Genomic DNA, 18,521 nt, shown 5'->3' with positions numbered 1-18,521 from the left:
TAAGTTGCGGCTTAAGAAACTGACGCGGGTAGTATTGTATCTTAATGTTTTTAATGTTTTAATGCAAATGGAGGGATAGATTGGTTGGTAGAACGTTGGGCTCGTGTTTGTGGGAAAGTGAGTTCGAATCCCACTGGCCAAAGAATCTCTGGGCATTAAATGGTGGTATGTGCCATAAAATCCTCCAAGTTCCCATAACAAACCAATACGTCTGGGTGCGAATGAATAAAGTATGATTGGGTACTCCCTGTACAAAGTTCTGTGACGTGCGTGCGGCTAAAGTTGCAATTTCGTCTTAAAATAGCACCACTGAAAAAATAAGAAAAGCACCCCCCGCCTTAAAAATTCGCTTGATTTCAAGCAAGATTGCTGGTATTGGCATGTTGCATAAGTAACAGCAACAGCATGTTTTTTAATATATTTTGTAAAAATATTAGTGATCATGATTAAAATTACTTTCATTAGCAAAGGGTTTAGTTTTGTTAATTATAAATTCACTCATAATTTACCCGCTATTTGTAAAAAAAAAAAGACAATGAAATAAAAAACATAAAAATATAGCGAGATAATTGACTATTCAAAGTAATTAAAAGTTTTGCACTATACGAAAGAGCAATGTGGATTCACTGTTGAGCGATATTTTTAGTCATGTTGTACCTCTCCATGGCCGTATATGTGTCCGTTTTCTTGATCAGAAGCATGGAATGTGAGATTTAACTCAAGAAAACTTTTTTTTAAGTCTGTAACAAACCACACCTTTAAAGTAAAAATCTAGTACTATATCAACGAAATTGAGTCACATTTATGCACAAAACAGTCGTGGAAGATTTTTACGCTGTAAAAACTGTTGTAATATGTCTCGGATTGTTGAAATACTGAAAAAAAATCATCAGAAAAGAAAAAAAAGATCATATACAGATATAGCGAAACAACTGACAGTTCAGAATTATTAAACTATACGAAACAGTCATGGAAAGCTACTACGCTCTAATAACTGTGTTGTAATTTCTCTCCGAATTAAATGTGGAACAACCCAAAAACCTGCGTTGAAAAAAAACAATATTTCAGGCTAACACCAAATTGCGCTTCCATATACTATTTAAAGTGGGCAATTCAAACATACATAAAGTAGAATAAGTTTGTTGGTATATAATATCGAATAAGTCAACTTTCATCTATTAAGAGGTACCTCAAGACTGGGGTGAGTTAGCATGTTTTATGTACTAGGGATTTGATGTTTAATAATTGCTGCGTTAGTTAAGCTACAAGTTAGTTTGCAATCCAGTATGAGCTGACATTCTACTCTGCTATACATAAATAGAAACAAAAATTCGCCATTGAAATATGTATGTATGTTTTTAGTCATGTAATTATTATATTTTAATTTTTAAATATCTGAGAGCTGTATTAAAAAGGTTTTACAATTTGTAATTTCTATGTGTTTCCTTTCTCTCAAGCCTAGTTCGAATTCGTCTTAATATTCTCTCTGTGCTACGCATATGTTTGATTTACAAACTAATTTTATTTAAAGAATTAGTGTATACGTTACGGCCAAAGCCCGAATACGGCCACTTTGCAAATTGGCCGGCCAAATAGCGAAATGGCTAAGAAAGCTGAAAATTGGCTGGCCAATGTCCGATCTTTTCTTGATTTCGGGAATTGGCCTGCCAGATCACGAAGTGGCATAGGATGGCTGGCCAATGTCCGATCTTTTCTTGATTTCGAGAACTGGGTGGCCAGATCGCGAAGTGGCATGGGAGGATCAGCCAAAGTTGGAAAAAAATCATTGGCACGCATTATTGGCTCTGTATAACCATAACTTCATTCTTTAAAAATTACTAGCTAACTGCGGTGGGATGTAGCCATTTGAGACAAAGTAAAAAATTACATTTTTTAAATTTTAATTTAAAAACTTGTCTATTTTTTATATTTTTAAATTAGAAGATTATATTTTTAAATTAAAAAAGAAAACAAAAGGGGCAATATTAGCTAATTAACTTTTTAATAAAACAAACATTAAAAAATTGTGATCCCACCGTACCACCCGGTATGTGAAAAAACATGGCACTACAATGTTTTTTTCTTTCTGTAAAGTAAAAGTTATTAGAAATGCAAAAGATATTAAAAAAGTAGTAAAATGGTCAGCATAAAAAATTTACATTCTTGACCGGGCATTCTTGAAAGAGCATATCGTGTTTTGGCCGGAACATCGTGGCCACTTCACGAAATGGCGGGCCAAAGTAGAATATTCACTGATCGTTTCAATGGCCGAGGGGTATGGCCAAAGTGAGAAATGGTCGGCCAATTCACGAAGTGACCAGACTTCGGGTTTGACCGTAACATATATAAGCATTCCAAATTAATGATTCTTATTTTAAAGTGTCTAGTAGAAATAACTCAACTGTATCTTATGTGTATTGAGTAATTACTATATTTTAATTTTTAAATATCTGAGAGCTGTATTAAAAGATTTTACAATTTATAATTTCTCTGTGTTTGCTTTCTCTTAAGCCTAGTACGAATTAGTCTCAATATTCTCTCTGTGCTACGCATATGTTTGAATTGCAAACTAATTAGTGTATACATGCATTCTAAACTAATGATTCTTATTTTAAATTGTCTCTTAAAAATAACTCAACTGTATCATATCCTACTGAATTTAAATATTACAGAGTAGCGAAAATGGTGGTTTCTATTTTACATCAAGTAGAGTAATAAAAACTTTGTTGGGTACGTGAAAGACCAGGATCTAAGAATTACGTATGGCGTTACACTACACCTCATTGTTGTATAGAAGTTGCAGAACTATAAAGAACATTTCACATATAATTACTGCACAACCGTACTGTATAGTTTACAAATTAATAATAATTCATAACTTTAAATTAAAAACCTATGTTTTCCTTTAAAATAACATCCTACATGAATTTTGAGAGGCACCCCGTACTTATCCATAAAAGAATGTACCAGTTTCAATGGTGTATTAACCTCTTATGGTCCGATCTTTACTTGCGGCATAGAAAAGTAGGGATTTTTATTAGTAGTATAGGAAAAAGCAAATTCTTACATGCGATAAAAATACTTTATTAAAATTTCATTTAATCAAAATTATTTTTTTAAATATATTTAATTTTTATACTAAAATTTTTTTTAATAAAATAATTTGTATTCTTTTTTACGTATCGTAAGAAACTTTTTATAGATATTTCTTTCCATTTTCCTCATGAAACAATTCGCAAAACACTAATGAAATACTTTCCATGACATCTTGCAAAATGTTACTTTAAACAAATTCCTTACCGTCCTGTGGGGCTACTTTGTGCAGGATTTCGCAGTTTTTGAACTTTGACATGTAAAAAAACTATGTTAATTCAAACTTAAGTAAAATTTATCGATATTATGTTCATAACTGGACTCGGACGAGTGAATTTGATCAATATTGGCATTATTTATATGTAATATTTACAAATAATAAGTCAAAACATACCTTGCACAAAGTAGCCCCCAATTGGGACTACTTTGTGCAGCGATAGGAATTCAGTTTAATAATCATGTTTTTAGTATAGTATTGATATAAAATTGTTAAAAAAGTTAATTGTTGACATTTTTAATGACAAAAACATCAAGATATATAAAGATATTAGTTTGAAAATAATTTGCAACGTTAAAAAACCATTTTTTATAAAGAATTTTTTCTTAAAAAGAATTTTTATTTCAAAACATTTGAGTTTAAACAAAAGGAAACCATATACATTTTTGAACATTGAAAGGAATGAAATTTCAAAAATAATAATTATTACATGTTCATTAACATTTATAATATTGATAAATTTGAACATAACACGCTTGAATGAACATGACAGAACTTGCTCTTCAGTTTCTGTCGAAATCACCTGATGTCCTATAAAATAGATTTTTATGTGCTAAATCGTTTGATTAATTCATTGGAAAACCTTTGTAGAAGAAAAATAATAGTTTACCAGCACGTTTCACGTGTTTCTTGTGAATTTCATTAGAGATAGTATTTCTGAAGATTTTGTACTTCCGAGAAGCTTCTGCAATCGACATACCACCAGCAACTACTTGCAAACATTATTGCAGCTTTTCTAAAGTGTAATAACGGTAATTTCTCGTTCGAGGTATTTTTTTATAACGTCTGAAAATTTTTCTGTTGAAAAAAAAAACTAATGAAATTTTGCACAAAAGTAGCCCCACAGTTCATTTTTTTCATTTTCCGTTTATTTGTTAATAATTTTTAAAAAATTTTAACGCTAACATGATATAATTGTTCATTAATGTATAAATAAAAACTTTTGCACTTACGACACTTGTTTTATCAACGTCTTTGCATTTCACAGCTAAAGTTTCCACGCACACTTTTCGACGTCCGACGTTCTCGGAAAGTTGTTGACATTGGATAAACAAAACACAATCTGAGATTGTTTTAAAATTCGAAAAAATACTTGTAGTAATAGAGGAGACTTCTATCTTCAAATTCCACGCATTTTTAACGTGAAAAAAACATAATATTGAATAACAGCACTTGAAAAGTGCCAAATTCGAATTTGCACAAAGTAGCCCTAAACGACTGTACCTTTTTATATAATTTTTAAACTTAGATAAAAATTCAGACTAACCTGAATTAAAATCTTTTGTATTTTCGCATAATCAATCGCTTTGGTATAGAAACAGATTTAAAAAGCATGAAATATATTTAAGAGATAAAATTATACCAAATGCTGTCCAATATATTAAACCCTGAATCTCAGTAGGTTATAACAGTTAGACTGTTTACAACATAGTTCCTATGCTTGTTACCCCAAGTGCAGAAATTTCAGACTTGATGACCAAAATGTGTATATTTCGAACATGTTATCCAAAGTGTGAACAGTCTGGACTTATTGTGCAGACTTATGTTAACCAGAGGGAAATTTTCCAGACTTATTAAACAGTTGTAAAAAAAAAACTCATGCCGACAGGACTAGGTAGTGGTCAGGGAGCACACCTCAGATCAGAAAAGTCCTGGGTTCGAATCACGGACAAGACCTGGATGTTCTTTCATTCTTTGTATTTTCTGTGGGAGCATAGTTGGCAAACCTATAACGGTATTCCTGAAAGAGTGGTCAACAAATCTACTCTACTTATATCTGAATGACAAATGTGTCGGGTGGGCATTGGGGGAAAAAAAACTTCGTAAATTTGCCTTGAATTTGATATATGATTTGAGATAAGTGGTCTGAATTAAACTGTTAAAATGCACCACTTTTGACTTATACAGTTTTTATGGACGTCCTACATGGTGTCCGAAAATTCATGCAAAATATAATTTTAACGGAAAATACAGGTTTTTAGTCAAGACATTTGATTATTTTTATTAAAACTATATTCAGTTTTGTCTAAAATACCACAATATTAAGCAGTTTCTTTATCGAAGTAAAAGTTAAAGCTACTAAAAAAAATTATCAGATCAGAAGCTATGTCATTAAATAACATTAACGTCTAAACACTAACATTTAATTATTTTTAATCCGGTAGTAAAAAAAATATGTAAACCACAAAATTAATTTGCGTAAAGAAAACAAAATTTTAAAGGAATTTTCCACCAGCGCTACTACAAGCAGGTCACTTCCATGATTTTTACGTCAGCTTCTTTTGGTGCTGTGATTAATAATAACATCTGTTAATGTTAGTTGAGAAAAAAGTGATTTATTTAGAGGCAAGAACGCATTTGCATTTTTGCGAAATTTCATCACGCATCTTTGATATGAGCGGAACAGCGTTTTGTTAATTTTAAGAAGCTATTTTTATCTCTTTTAACATCGTTTACGTAATTGAAAACAAGAACAGGGAATGTTTACAAATTTATTTGTGTTTAATATAAATTCTCAAGAAACTTGAAGTTTAACTCAAAATTTTTACATTCAATATGTAAATCATAAGACCTGACTATATAAATCATGAGTAAGGTGTTGTACAATCATCTTAATGGATACATATTTCTTAGATTCTGTATAAAATGAAATAAGGACTTTCTAAAGGTGACAATAAACTAATATTTTGGTGAGGAAAAAAGCCTTCGTCTAAATCTGAAAAATTCTTATTCATTTGAAGCAGAATTAAGTATACTTTTAATACTGTTATTATTTTACATTAAGTTAATTGATACTAGGAAAAAATTTACCATTTTAATTCTATTTACGGTTGTGAAATACAACATGAAATACTGATGTCCTTTTCTGTATTGAAGGTAAAATCTTTTAAACAAGGCTCACTTCCAAACAATGATTTTTTTTTTAAATTTGCAGTTATTTAGATCTAAGAGAGACAGTTATTTATGATTAAAATTTCTTTAATTTACAAAATCAGTTATTGATAAATTTTTGAATATGAATAGAAAAAAAAATTCCAACTACTTTTTTCAGATTTTATAATTCAGTTTAAATATAATTCCGATAATCTAACATAATCATATTTATATGTATAAAGCTTATTTTTTAAAAAAAATTACAAAAATCAACTAATGTAATAAAAAGCTTTTCCTAAATTTTAGAAAAGCTATTTCTTGAATCGCAAGCCCTAGAATAAACATACGAAGTTAAGACATGACAGATTAAGCTGTAAGAAATATAACAACACAAGTGAATTCTCTGAATTGAAAGCATTTTTAAAAAGTTTTCAAGTAAAAATTATCCCACGCTTTTCATTTTCAGTTAAAAGCAAATGTTTTATATTCCCTGCTTGAAAAATTTTATTAAAATTTATAAATACATTTTTAATCAACTTTGCCTAGTGAAATGGGATGTAATAAAAATTTAGAGTTCTACCAATAGAAATTTAGAGTTCTACTTAGTCAAATTTTAATAAAACCATTTAAACAAAACTTTAAAAGTTTTTTTTTTCATAAGAAGAAATTATTTTCATGCAAAAGGAAACTCAATTCCTAAAAGTTTTGTAATGGTATCAAATTTAAATTTTTCTTACTCAGTTACTTTTAATATATTTTGAAATAATAGCTTTTACAAAAATCAATAACATACAATCATAAAAATCACAGAAGTTAGCTGATAAATTTATAATTTTTTTAAATTTAGTAGTAAGCAGTTTTATGAGATGCTTCAAAGCTTATAGATGCAGTGTTTATGCAGTATAGTTTGTTAAACTTTAAACGTGGAACTACAACATGTTTTCGTACATTTAATGTTACTGTTTCATCGTTTTGGGTAAATAATTTACCAAACTTCGTTTACTTACTGCCTAACTATAAAATTGTTAAGCATTTGATAAAAAAAACGCCAGTTTACTTCAATTAAATTATGGGAATTTTGTTATTTCAGTTATTTTATTTACTCAGACAAAATATGCAGCTTAATTTAGATTACTTTATTATACTTAGTAAACAAATATTAGTTTGTACGTATCAGGAACTGTCTCGCATATTAAAATAAATTACCTGAAATTCATCAGAAAAGCCGAGTATAAAATTAAGCGTGAGAAAATTAACTCATTTTGAAAACATTTTAAAAGGTTTCAAGTAAAAATCATCACACGCTATGCATTTTCATTTATGAGCAAATGTTTCATATTCTCTGCGTTAAAAATTTTGTTAAATGTTTTATTTAAATTTATTAATACATTTTAAAGAAATTTAAACTTTTTTATAAAAAAATATTGGAACAAAATGCCAAAATCAATTTTTCATTTTTTTAAAAAAATTAAAATATTTGTTTTAAATTTTCGGTTAATTTTTTTTACTTAAAAAGAAATATTAAAAAAAACGTAACTACTTTGTTTCCAAAGGATTTAGATATAGTATTATTCATCTGAAAAATAAAGAGTAACATAAATACAAAAATCAACTTATTAAAAGAAAATTTTGAAAACCTATTGCTGTCACCAGTGGTCAGGATCAAAGTATGGACTACAGTAGTTTCACTACAAGTAGTGAAACTACTGTAGTCCATACTTTTTTCATAGTTTGTGGTGAAGTGTGCTACTTTAAAAAAAAATAAATAAATAAAATAAAGAGTGGCTTGTAGCAATTTCTGGCAACTACTTTTAGTGTTATCTCAGAAAAGAAATACGGTTCTTACGCAACTAATTTTTCGAATTTGATGGGTACAAATTTTCGCTGATCCTTCAAGGGATTCAATGAAAATCACCCTGTGACTGCTTTAACAGAAATTACATATTTAAAATCACGTAAAATTAATACTTAAACTAGTCATTACGAAAAATAAATAATCCCTTAAGTCACAGTTTCACACACTCGTGAAACATTGGTGTTGTTTAAAAGTAAAGGAACGTATTTTCGATGCACTTAGCTTCTTAGAAGAAATAAAAGAGCATTAAACAATTAAAATATTGCAAGTATTTGATAATTTTGCATTTCGTAAATTAAATATTTGCTATCGAAAAGTGCATAAAATGTTGAAGGTTAAATCAACAAATTCGAAAAAAATGTTTTGAGATAACAAGGTGGTTCATGTAAACATGAATAAATATTTCTTAATTATTCTCTTATAGTTAATGTAAGATATTTTATTATTCAAAACCATTTGAACATAGGTGTAACTTAATTTCTCCATCAAAATTAGGCTCCTTAAAATAGTGAAGTAGTTATTACAATTCCAAAGTAGTTTATAGTTATTACATTTACGAAAAAGCAATTGTAGTTAATTACATTTGTTACAAAGTAGTTGCAGTAAACTTCCAAAATAATGTAGTTTTTTCTGATCTTTAAATACTATAATAACTGTGACTATAATAGCTGTGACGATACTATAAATAACCTTAAACTTCAATGTGAGTCGCAGAAGTAAGAAATGTACAATTGGATACCTGCAAGGCAGAGTTGGCCAAAAATGTAATCGATTACATTTTTTTATTACAGTAATCAATTACTTGTAATCATGATTACAATTTTCAAAAATTTTGATTACAGCTGTAATCATGATTACTATATTGATTATAGTAATCAATTACATGTAATCGTGATTACAAAGTTTGATTACAGCTGTAATCATGATTACAATTTTGATTACAGTAATCAATTACTTGTAATCATGATTCCAAGTAATTGCGATTACAAGTAATCACAACAAAAACGATTACAAGTAATTATGATTACAAGTAATCAAAATATATGATTACATGTAATTTGATTACATGTAATTTGATTACATGTAATTATGATTACATGTAATCTAAGCACACGATTACAAGACTATTGTATTCTTATAAATGATTATATTTTACAGTAGATAGTAGAATGTATTTTATAATGATACATTTTGCACGTATTAACATGTACTGCATTTTGTACGTATTTGTATACGTACTAAATGTAACTAAATGTAACTAATGTAACTAAAATGTAAGTATATATGATTTTATCTAGTGCATATGTTCAGACATTTTAGTTTCACACACATGTACATACACTTATATTGTACGTATAAAATATATGTACGTATGTATATAGATAATAATTACGTATGTATGTGCAAACAATGTAGACATATACATTTATACACAATGAATATATGCATTTTATGCAAATATTTGTGTATGTAAAATGTATATCTATATTCATGTACGCATGTATATACAAGTACTTGTGTTTGTACGAACATTCATGTACAATGTCTGTACATGTATGTCCCATGCATGCATGTGCAATTTATTTATGAACAGTATAATATATGTATGCATGTACAATATAGGTATATCTGTAGGATGTACAATATATGTATGTATACATGTACATGATATGCATGTCCAGTNTTTTTTAAATTTGCAGTTATTTAGATCTAAGAGAGACAGTTATTTATGATTAAAATTTCTTTAATTTACAAAATCAGTTATTGATAAATTTTTGAATATGAATAGAAAACAAAATTCCAACTACTTTTTTCAGATTTTATAATTCAGTTTAAATAAAATTCCGATAATCTAACATAATCATATTTATATGTATAAAGCTTATTTTTTAAAAAATTACAAGAATCAACTAATGTAATAAAAAGCTTTTCCTAAATTTTAGAAAAGCTATTTCTTGAATCGCACGCCCTAGAATAAACATACAAAGTTAAGACATGACAGATTAAGCTGTAAGAAATATAACAACACAAGTGAATTCTTTGAATTGAAAGCATTTTTAAAGTTTTTAAGTAAAAATTATCACACGCTTTTCATTTTCAGTTATAAACAAATGTCTTATATTCTCTGCTTGAAAAATTTTATTAAATATTTTATTAAAATTTATTAATACATTTTTAAGAAATTTGAAGTTAAATTTATATTACGAATCAGCCTTGCCTAAGGAAATGGAATGTAATAAAAATTTAGAGTTCTACCAATATCTTAGTCGAATTTTGATAATAAGATTTAAACAAAACTTTAAAAATTCTTTTTTTTTCATAAGAAAGAATTATTTTCATGCAAAAGGAAATTCAATTCCTAAAAGTTTTGAAATGGTATCAAATTTTAATTTTTCTTACTCAGTTACTTTTAATATATTTTAAAATAATAACTTTTACCAAAATCTATAACTTACAATCATAAAAATCACAAAAGTTAGCTGATAAATTTATAATTTTTTTAAATTTAGTAGTAAGCAGTTTTATGAGATGCTTCAAAGTTTATAGATATAGTGTGCATACAGTACAGTTTTTTAAACTTTGAACGTGGAACTACAACATGTTTTCGCACATTTAATATTACTGTTTAATCGTTTTGGGTAAATATTTTACCAAACTTCGTTTATTTACTACCGAACTATGAAATTGTTAACCATTTGATAAAAAAATCATTAGTTTACTTCAATTAAATTATGAGAATTTTGTTATTTCAGTTACTTTATTTACTCAGACAAAATATGCGGCTTAATTTAGATTACTTTAGTATACTTATTAACGAACATTAGTTTGTACATATCAGAAAACCGTCTCGCATATTAAAATAAATTACCTGAAATTCACCAGAAAAGCCGAGTATAAAATTAAGCGTGAGAAAATTAGCTCATTTTGAAAGCATTTTAAAAGGTTTCAAGTTAAAATCCTGACACGCTTTGCACTTTCAGTTATAAGCAAATGTTTTATATGCTTTGCTTTAAAAATTTCGTTAAATGTTTTATTTAAATTTATTAATACATTTCAAAGAAATTTAAACTTCTTAATAAAGAAATATTGAAGCAAAATGCCATAATATTTTTTTTAATTAAAACATTTGTTTTAAATTTTCTGTTAATTTTTTTTACTTAAAAAGAAATACTTTTAATTCACAAAAAAAACGTAATTACTTTATCCCCGAAAGATTTAGATACATTATTCACTTGGAAAAAAAAGAGTAACATAAATACAAAAATCAACGTATTAAAAGAAAAATTTGAAAACCTATGGCTGTAACCAGTGGTCAGAAGTAGAGCACTACAAGTAGTGAAACTACTGTAGTCCATTTGTGGTGGAATGTGCTACTTTTTTTTCTTTTGTTTAAAGTACTAAATATAGTGCCATACAAAAAAAAAAAAACAGTAGCTTGTAGCAATTCTTGGCAACTACTTTTAATGCTAGTTCAGAAAAGAAATACGGTTCTTAAGCAACAAATTTTTCGAATTTGATGGGTAAAAATTTTCGCTGCTCCGTCAATGAATGCGATGAAAATGACCCTATTTCTGCAGCTAAGATTTAACAGAAATTACGCACTTAAAATCACGTATAATTAATATTTAAACTAGTCATTACGAAAAATAAATAATTAATCACTTAGGTGACACTTTCACATGCGAATACACACTCATGAAACATTGGTGTTATTTAAAAGTAAAGGAACATATTTTCGATGCACTTAGATTCTTAGAAGAAATAAAAGAGCATTAAACAATTAAAATATTGCAAGTATTTTATAATTTTGCATTTCGTAAATTAAATATTCGCTAACGAAAAGTGCATAAAATGTTGAAGGTTAAATGAACTAATTCGAAAAAAATTCTTTGGGATAACAAAGTGGCTCATGTAAACATGAATAAATATTTCTTAATTATTCTCCTATAGTTAATGTAAGACAATTTCTTATTTAAAACCATTTGAACATAGGTGTAACTTAATTTCTACAGCAAAATTAGTCTCCTTAAAATAGTTTAGTAGTTATTACAATTCCAAAGTTGTTTGTAGTTATTACATTCACGACAAAGCAGTTGTAATAAACTGCAAAAATAATGTAGTTTTTTCTGATCACTGGCTGTGACGATACTATAAATAACCTTAAACTTCAATGTGAGTCGCCGAAGTAAGAAATGTACAATTGGATACCTGCAAGGGGCATCATCGTGGGTAGGGATCCTAATTCACTGTTGAAACGTAGTATTTGTTTATGTTAGCAACTGTTATTTCCATTCTATTGCGAGTAAATCTAGCCCATCAAACATGAATTCTTCTAAGTGACAAGTTTCATGTTCTTTCACACAAAAAAAATTATTTATTTCTTACTACTTACTATTTAATTCTATACGAAGCCATGTGGAACATAAACATTATGCGACAAAGTTGCCAGATACACAAAATAAAAATCATCACGGTTGCAATAAAATACGTAAACAAATAATAAAACTAGGTTAAATAAAAGACGTGGACAAGAAAGAACTATATTTTTACAAATTCGATATAGGATACGGCGTTGTATTTAAATAACTTTGCTTTAATTAACTTTCTAACTTATGTGGAAACTAACCTCGACCGTAGCCCAGCAATATCCAGAATATTAATACGCCATCTTGTTCATAAACAACCAGCTGCCGCTGAAGTCATAGGTCAGGTGGTTGTGTATTAATGATAGTCGTCTTTTCGAGTTGAGAGTATGTCATTGAAATATCAAAAGGAAAAAGAACAGTTAATGTTGATTTTTCACGAAAATGATAATTGATTCACCATTCGCTGCATTTTGAAGATTACCAAGTCTTGACAAAGCAATAACGTAGAAAATTGGTTCTCCCTGAGAATTATTCTGCAGTGAAGATGGATCGTTCATTGGAAAAACAACTCCTACCCGCCTTGATTTTGCTGTTTTTTTTTCTCATAATCAGTTTTTACTCTGTTCCTTTGATCTTTAAATGTAATTGAGTTACAACTGATAGCAAATGAAAAATATACTATAAGTTGCCCTTCATGTGTATCAGAACAGAAGTTTTAAAAACATAACTGTTGTTTTAATTAAAATACAATTTAAATTATAACGTAATAAAATATCGAAAGGAAACTCAGGTGTGGACAAATGGAATATAAGCTTTTAACACTTTCAAGGCGATAATTCCAACCTAAAAAATTCAATAAGTCTATATTTTTCCACAAATTTTTCTTAAGATAGGAAACAAAATTGTGTGAAAGAAAGTTTATACATCAAGTTTTTCTCGAAACTTTAATAAATAGTCAATAGTTGAGATCTTCTATGGTAGCAATTTTTATGTTTCTTTAAAACGCTTTCTTTTTTCCTAACGTAGTGCATGCAGTTATTTTTAATAGAATTTGGAGGAATTTTAATTAACAATATTTGTCATCTCTATAAAAAGAAAATTTTTAAAAAAATAGTAAAAACATTTTTTTACTTCCTCTGCACTTTCCGAGCCCAAGTTTTTCAATTCCTGTTCTTGTTCGATTACTGGATACCCAAATCCATTATTGAATATAAATTTTTCAGAGAGCGATAGCGTTATTTTTCAGAGAAAATTAAGCGATATAATTAAGCTTAAGCTATAGCCTATTTTTCAGAGAGCAATATTTCATTACCTTACGATAGCATAGACATTTTTCTATTTAATTAAATAGTCGATTATATATTTATTCATCTATCTATGCATTTATTTATTCGTTATTAATATTCAGGTATATATTCCTTTATTCATTATTAATATTTATGTATTCATTCCTTTATTCATTTTTATTCTTTCCTTCATTTTCATTCACTCAATCATTTTTTTTCAGTAATCATTTTCATTTATTTAGTTATTCACATTCATTCATCTATTTTATTTATTTATATTAGTATCCTTTCTATAGATTTTGAAGTGACAAAAAATGTTTGAAAAAAATTTGGAATACAATATTTGAAAATTAACACATGTAATTATATAATAAACACATATATGTAAAGGTTTTTGTGTGATTTTTTTTTATATTTTGTATTTCGAAACTACTATTTTCTATGTCATAGCCAATAGCTCAACAACAAATTGCGATGCATGGATAATAAAATTATTTTTTCCTAAATCAATAATATAATTACCTTGTTTTGACTAAAAACCTTTACAACTTTTCACAAATTCAATGAAATAGAATTAATTACATTGACTTTTTAAAAAAATTCTAAAAAAAAGATTCTAAAAAAAATTCTAATAAATTCTTAAAAAAAAATCTAAATATTCCTTCTTAAACCAAGAAAAAAAACAATCAATTCAAACTTAGATCTAAGCTTTTAAGTTAAAACATAGCCAACATTAAGCAAAATCTGCATACAAAATTTCAATGTAATTCAAAAATTCTATAATAAAAAAAAAATAAAGGAAATTTGTAATGCGAATTAATGTAAAGTGATTTTCTCAAAAACAACGTTTTACTGAAAATGCATTTAAATTGTGCAATTGCTTTTCTGATTCATTTATCAGCAAGCAAGGAAAAAAAACTACAACTTCGATTCTAAAGATCGGAGAACAAAAATTTAAAACGATTTAAAAAACCAATTATGTTCAAATATAGACAAAAAAAATCGAAATTAATTTATATACATCAAAAAAATATATACAATTTCTCTCCCGTAAATAATTAAATACTTTTCTGGTCCCCGAATCCGTTATATGAATGGATTTCCGAAAGATGGGAGAAAACGTTTTCCAGTTTAATTTGGCTTTCCAGTTCAAACTCACCACGAAGACGAAAAATCAAACTAGCATGAGGACTTTCTATTTATAAACAAGATGATTAAAAAACCGACTTTAATGATTCAACAAAAATTCCCATCACTAATTATTAAAAAACTTTTTTCAAAACGACTCTTAGCAGGAAATTTCAACGTCTTCTCATTTCGTTGGTTAGATGTGATTTCTACCGCCTAGTTTGCAGAAAATAACGAGTTCTAGATTTTTGAGAGAGTACTACATCAACCATACTTAATGTAAATAAATACAAGCGAGACTTCGTTTTACTCAAAATTCGATTTTGTGTGAGCTATTTAATAAATTTATAATACTCTCAATTGATTTCGTAGTAAATAAAACATATATGTTTATGAATTGTGTTTAAATGAGTATTGGTACTGTTTGAAATTTAACTCTTGTGAACTTTTTGGATTCAATCTGTTGTTTTAAGTAAAAAACAAAAATGCAAGGAGGGTTGGCAAATAAACTTGTTTTTAAAAAATATTTTACGTTACTGGTCGATAAGAATTTAACTTTACTGTATCAAAATTTTTAAAAAAAAAATTTTAAAAATAGTACAGTGAAATTTACAAATCGTAGTCGAGAACTCAGACAACTATCCACTAAAATAGTTAAAAATGTGTGCGTGTGTGAGAGAGAGAGAGAGGAAAAAATGAAAAAATTAAAGCTGAGAGAGAACGTAATGCTCTCTCTCTCTCAGCTTTATTTTTTTCATTTTTCCTCTCTCTCACAATGAAAAAACGAAAAAATTAAAGCTGAGAGAGAGAGAGAACGTAATGCTCTCTCTCAGCTTTAATTTTTTCATTTCAGAGAGAGAGAGAGTATAATACTCTCTCTCAGCTTTATTTTTTTCATTTTTCCTCTCTCTCTCTCACAATGAAAAAATGAAAAAATTAAAGCTGAGAGAGAGAGAGAGCATTACATTCTCTTAGTTTTAGTTTTTTCATTTAAGAGAGAGAGAGAGTATATTACTCTCTCTTAGCTTTCTTTTTTTCATTTTTTCCTCTCTCTCTCTCAGAAATGAAAAAAAATAAAGCTGAGAGAGAGAGAGAGGGGAAAAAATGAAAAAACTAAAGCTGTATCAAAATCCGATGAATCAATGTTGATGAAGATGGAATTATTAAAAACATCAAAGCAAGTTTGATTGTCAATTGAAACTTAAAGGTGTAGAACTTGAATAGTTGTCATCCTCCTTTTTTTAATAAGTAGGTCGTAAACTTTTTTTTTTATTTATAAAATTTGCTTTTTATAAACGAGTTTAATAAACAAGTTAAATCTGAACAATAAATGAGTTTTAATAAACGAGTTTAATAAATGAGATTAAAACTTTCCACTAAATGAGTTGAAATGATTGATCTCGAAATGATTGATTGATTTCTAGAACCGTAATTTATAGATTTTTACAACTAGCACATTTTGTAAGTTATGAATCTAAATCATCGAGAAAAGAAAATAATTTTTTATATATATATATATATGCACTCCCTACATGCACGCCTACTCTCATAACTCGGGCTCACTACATTTTTATTCATATTAAGCTCTTTAATAAAATAACAATGAGGTGCTTCACCTCATTCATTGCTTTACCTCTAAAAAGCGCGCTCTAAAAGCATGAAAATGACAAATTTGAAAAGCATTTTTCCTTCTCTGTTTTTATAATAAGTCGTGAAAAACAAGATTGCGCATGATTTATTCTCTGTAAGTTCTGCACAAATACAAATATTCACCTCAGCTATATTAATTCTTATCCAATTCATAAAGGAAAGGATCGCAGCATCATAATAACAAGCAACAATAAGCATTCCATTAAAAAGCATTTTGACAAGTCTGAGTATCACTTCCAATTTATTTATTCATTCATGCATAATAAATCTCCAAGCTTTTGTATTTGGAAGGTTTATAAGCCCTAGTCAAATCGAAAAATAGCTAGAATATATTACAGAAGAACATCACAACGGAAAAAAAAAAAAGAATCATTCATCCAAATTTGAGAGGAAAAATCGAAACCGTTACCTCTTTGCCTTTGCTTTATTCATAGATTTATTCAAATATATATTTGCAGGCTTGTGTCCTTTAACACAAAGATGGACTTAAACTCTTGTTGAATTGGAGAACAGACAGCACAAATGGACAACTAATCATATTTTCATTTTGTGGTGTACGAAGTCATATGTTTACCAAGTTTATAGCCAAAACAAATATTTGCCTTTTTTTCATCCAAAATCTAAACAAATAGCGGTTTTGAATCCTACTTGTCCCTTAAACTTTGTTCCTGGCTTCTGTGATCACCTCAAGATGAAGCAAATGTTTACATTAAAACCGAAACACTTTAGAGTTCTCTTCTCCATTCTTCTCTAGTACAGCACAAAAATACAACCAGCGAGATTCGAACCCGTTACCTCCACGGTTTGTATGTTTGCCGAAAGAACAATAGACATTTGGTGGATTCACGCTATATTGATAAAAAAAAACTATCTCATATGGAAAGTTAAGTAGATCCCATAGATGTCTAGAAATATCTACTGAATAATTTTAGTTGATTCCATAGATGTGTAAAATTATCTATTGAATAATTATTATAAAAAAATCTAATTTACAAACACGTAAAATCGAATGCAAAGGTATCGTTTACATCACAGTTAATAAAATAAGATAAACTAGCCGCATTTGGAGACCAGCTTGATCACCTTTCAAAGCTATCTTGTACAACATATAAACTTTATCTGTAACCAAGCCGAATGCACAGCACAACTCTGCAGTTAAATAATCTAATTCTTCTACACTTTCTGCTCATTCAGGTTCCAGACTCCGAAGAGGAAAGACGTCTCCAGATTAGCTCCTGATAAGAGGATTCTCTCTTGATAAGAAGATGCCTTCCGGTGGAAGAGGTAGCGGTCACCTTCGGTGCTCTTCAGTCGCAGGGTCCGAGAACTGCGGGGGCTTGACCCCCGGGTTATCGGGCATCCGGACTGCTGAGCCAGTTTCAGAGTTGAGTGATTCACTCCAGCCCTTTTTAGGGCTCTCGGAAAGGAATATCACAAACGCAGCCACAGGGCTACTGGAGCAGGAGTTAATGGAGTATCCTATGGGAGAAACATCTAATTCCAACACGGTTAGGCAGGTAGGGACCCCCCCCCTGTTGTGCAGTATAGTGACGTGCTGAAGGGAAACGTGGATACCAGAGAGCGCGTCGGAAGTAGCGGTGGCTTGCCGCCGGGCTTCTCGGCGGTACCCGGTATAAAGGATTTATGTTATGAAGGCTTTAAATAAGCAATTTATAGAAAAGTTGAAAAGTGGTTGTTATGTTCCTCCGATGAGTGGAAATAACGCAAGTGGAAGTACAAATAGCAATGATGGGGCATTGACTATTATGGCAGAGCAGATGAAATCTATGAATGAAAAGATAGATAAACTTCTGCTAGAGAATGAAAAGTTGAGGCAAGAGAATAGGCACTTGCAAAAGATGTTGACACAGAGAGAGGAACTGCCCATTCCCCCTGTGAAAGACATAGAGATCGTGAAAGAGGTCACGATAGAAAAACCAAAATCAAACTTACCTCAGAAAAAGAGGAAAAAAGGGGAAAAAGCTAAGAAA

Source organism: Parasteatoda tepidariorum, chromosome 5 (assembly GCF_043381705.1).
Source record: "Parasteatoda tepidariorum isolate YZ-2023 chromosome 5, CAS_Ptep_4.0, whole genome shotgun sequence".
In the NCBI taxonomy this organism is placed as follows: Eukaryota; Metazoa; Arthropoda; class Arachnida; order Araneae; family Theridiidae; genus Parasteatoda; species Parasteatoda tepidariorum.
Note: the sequence above shows the minus strand (reverse complement) of the source record.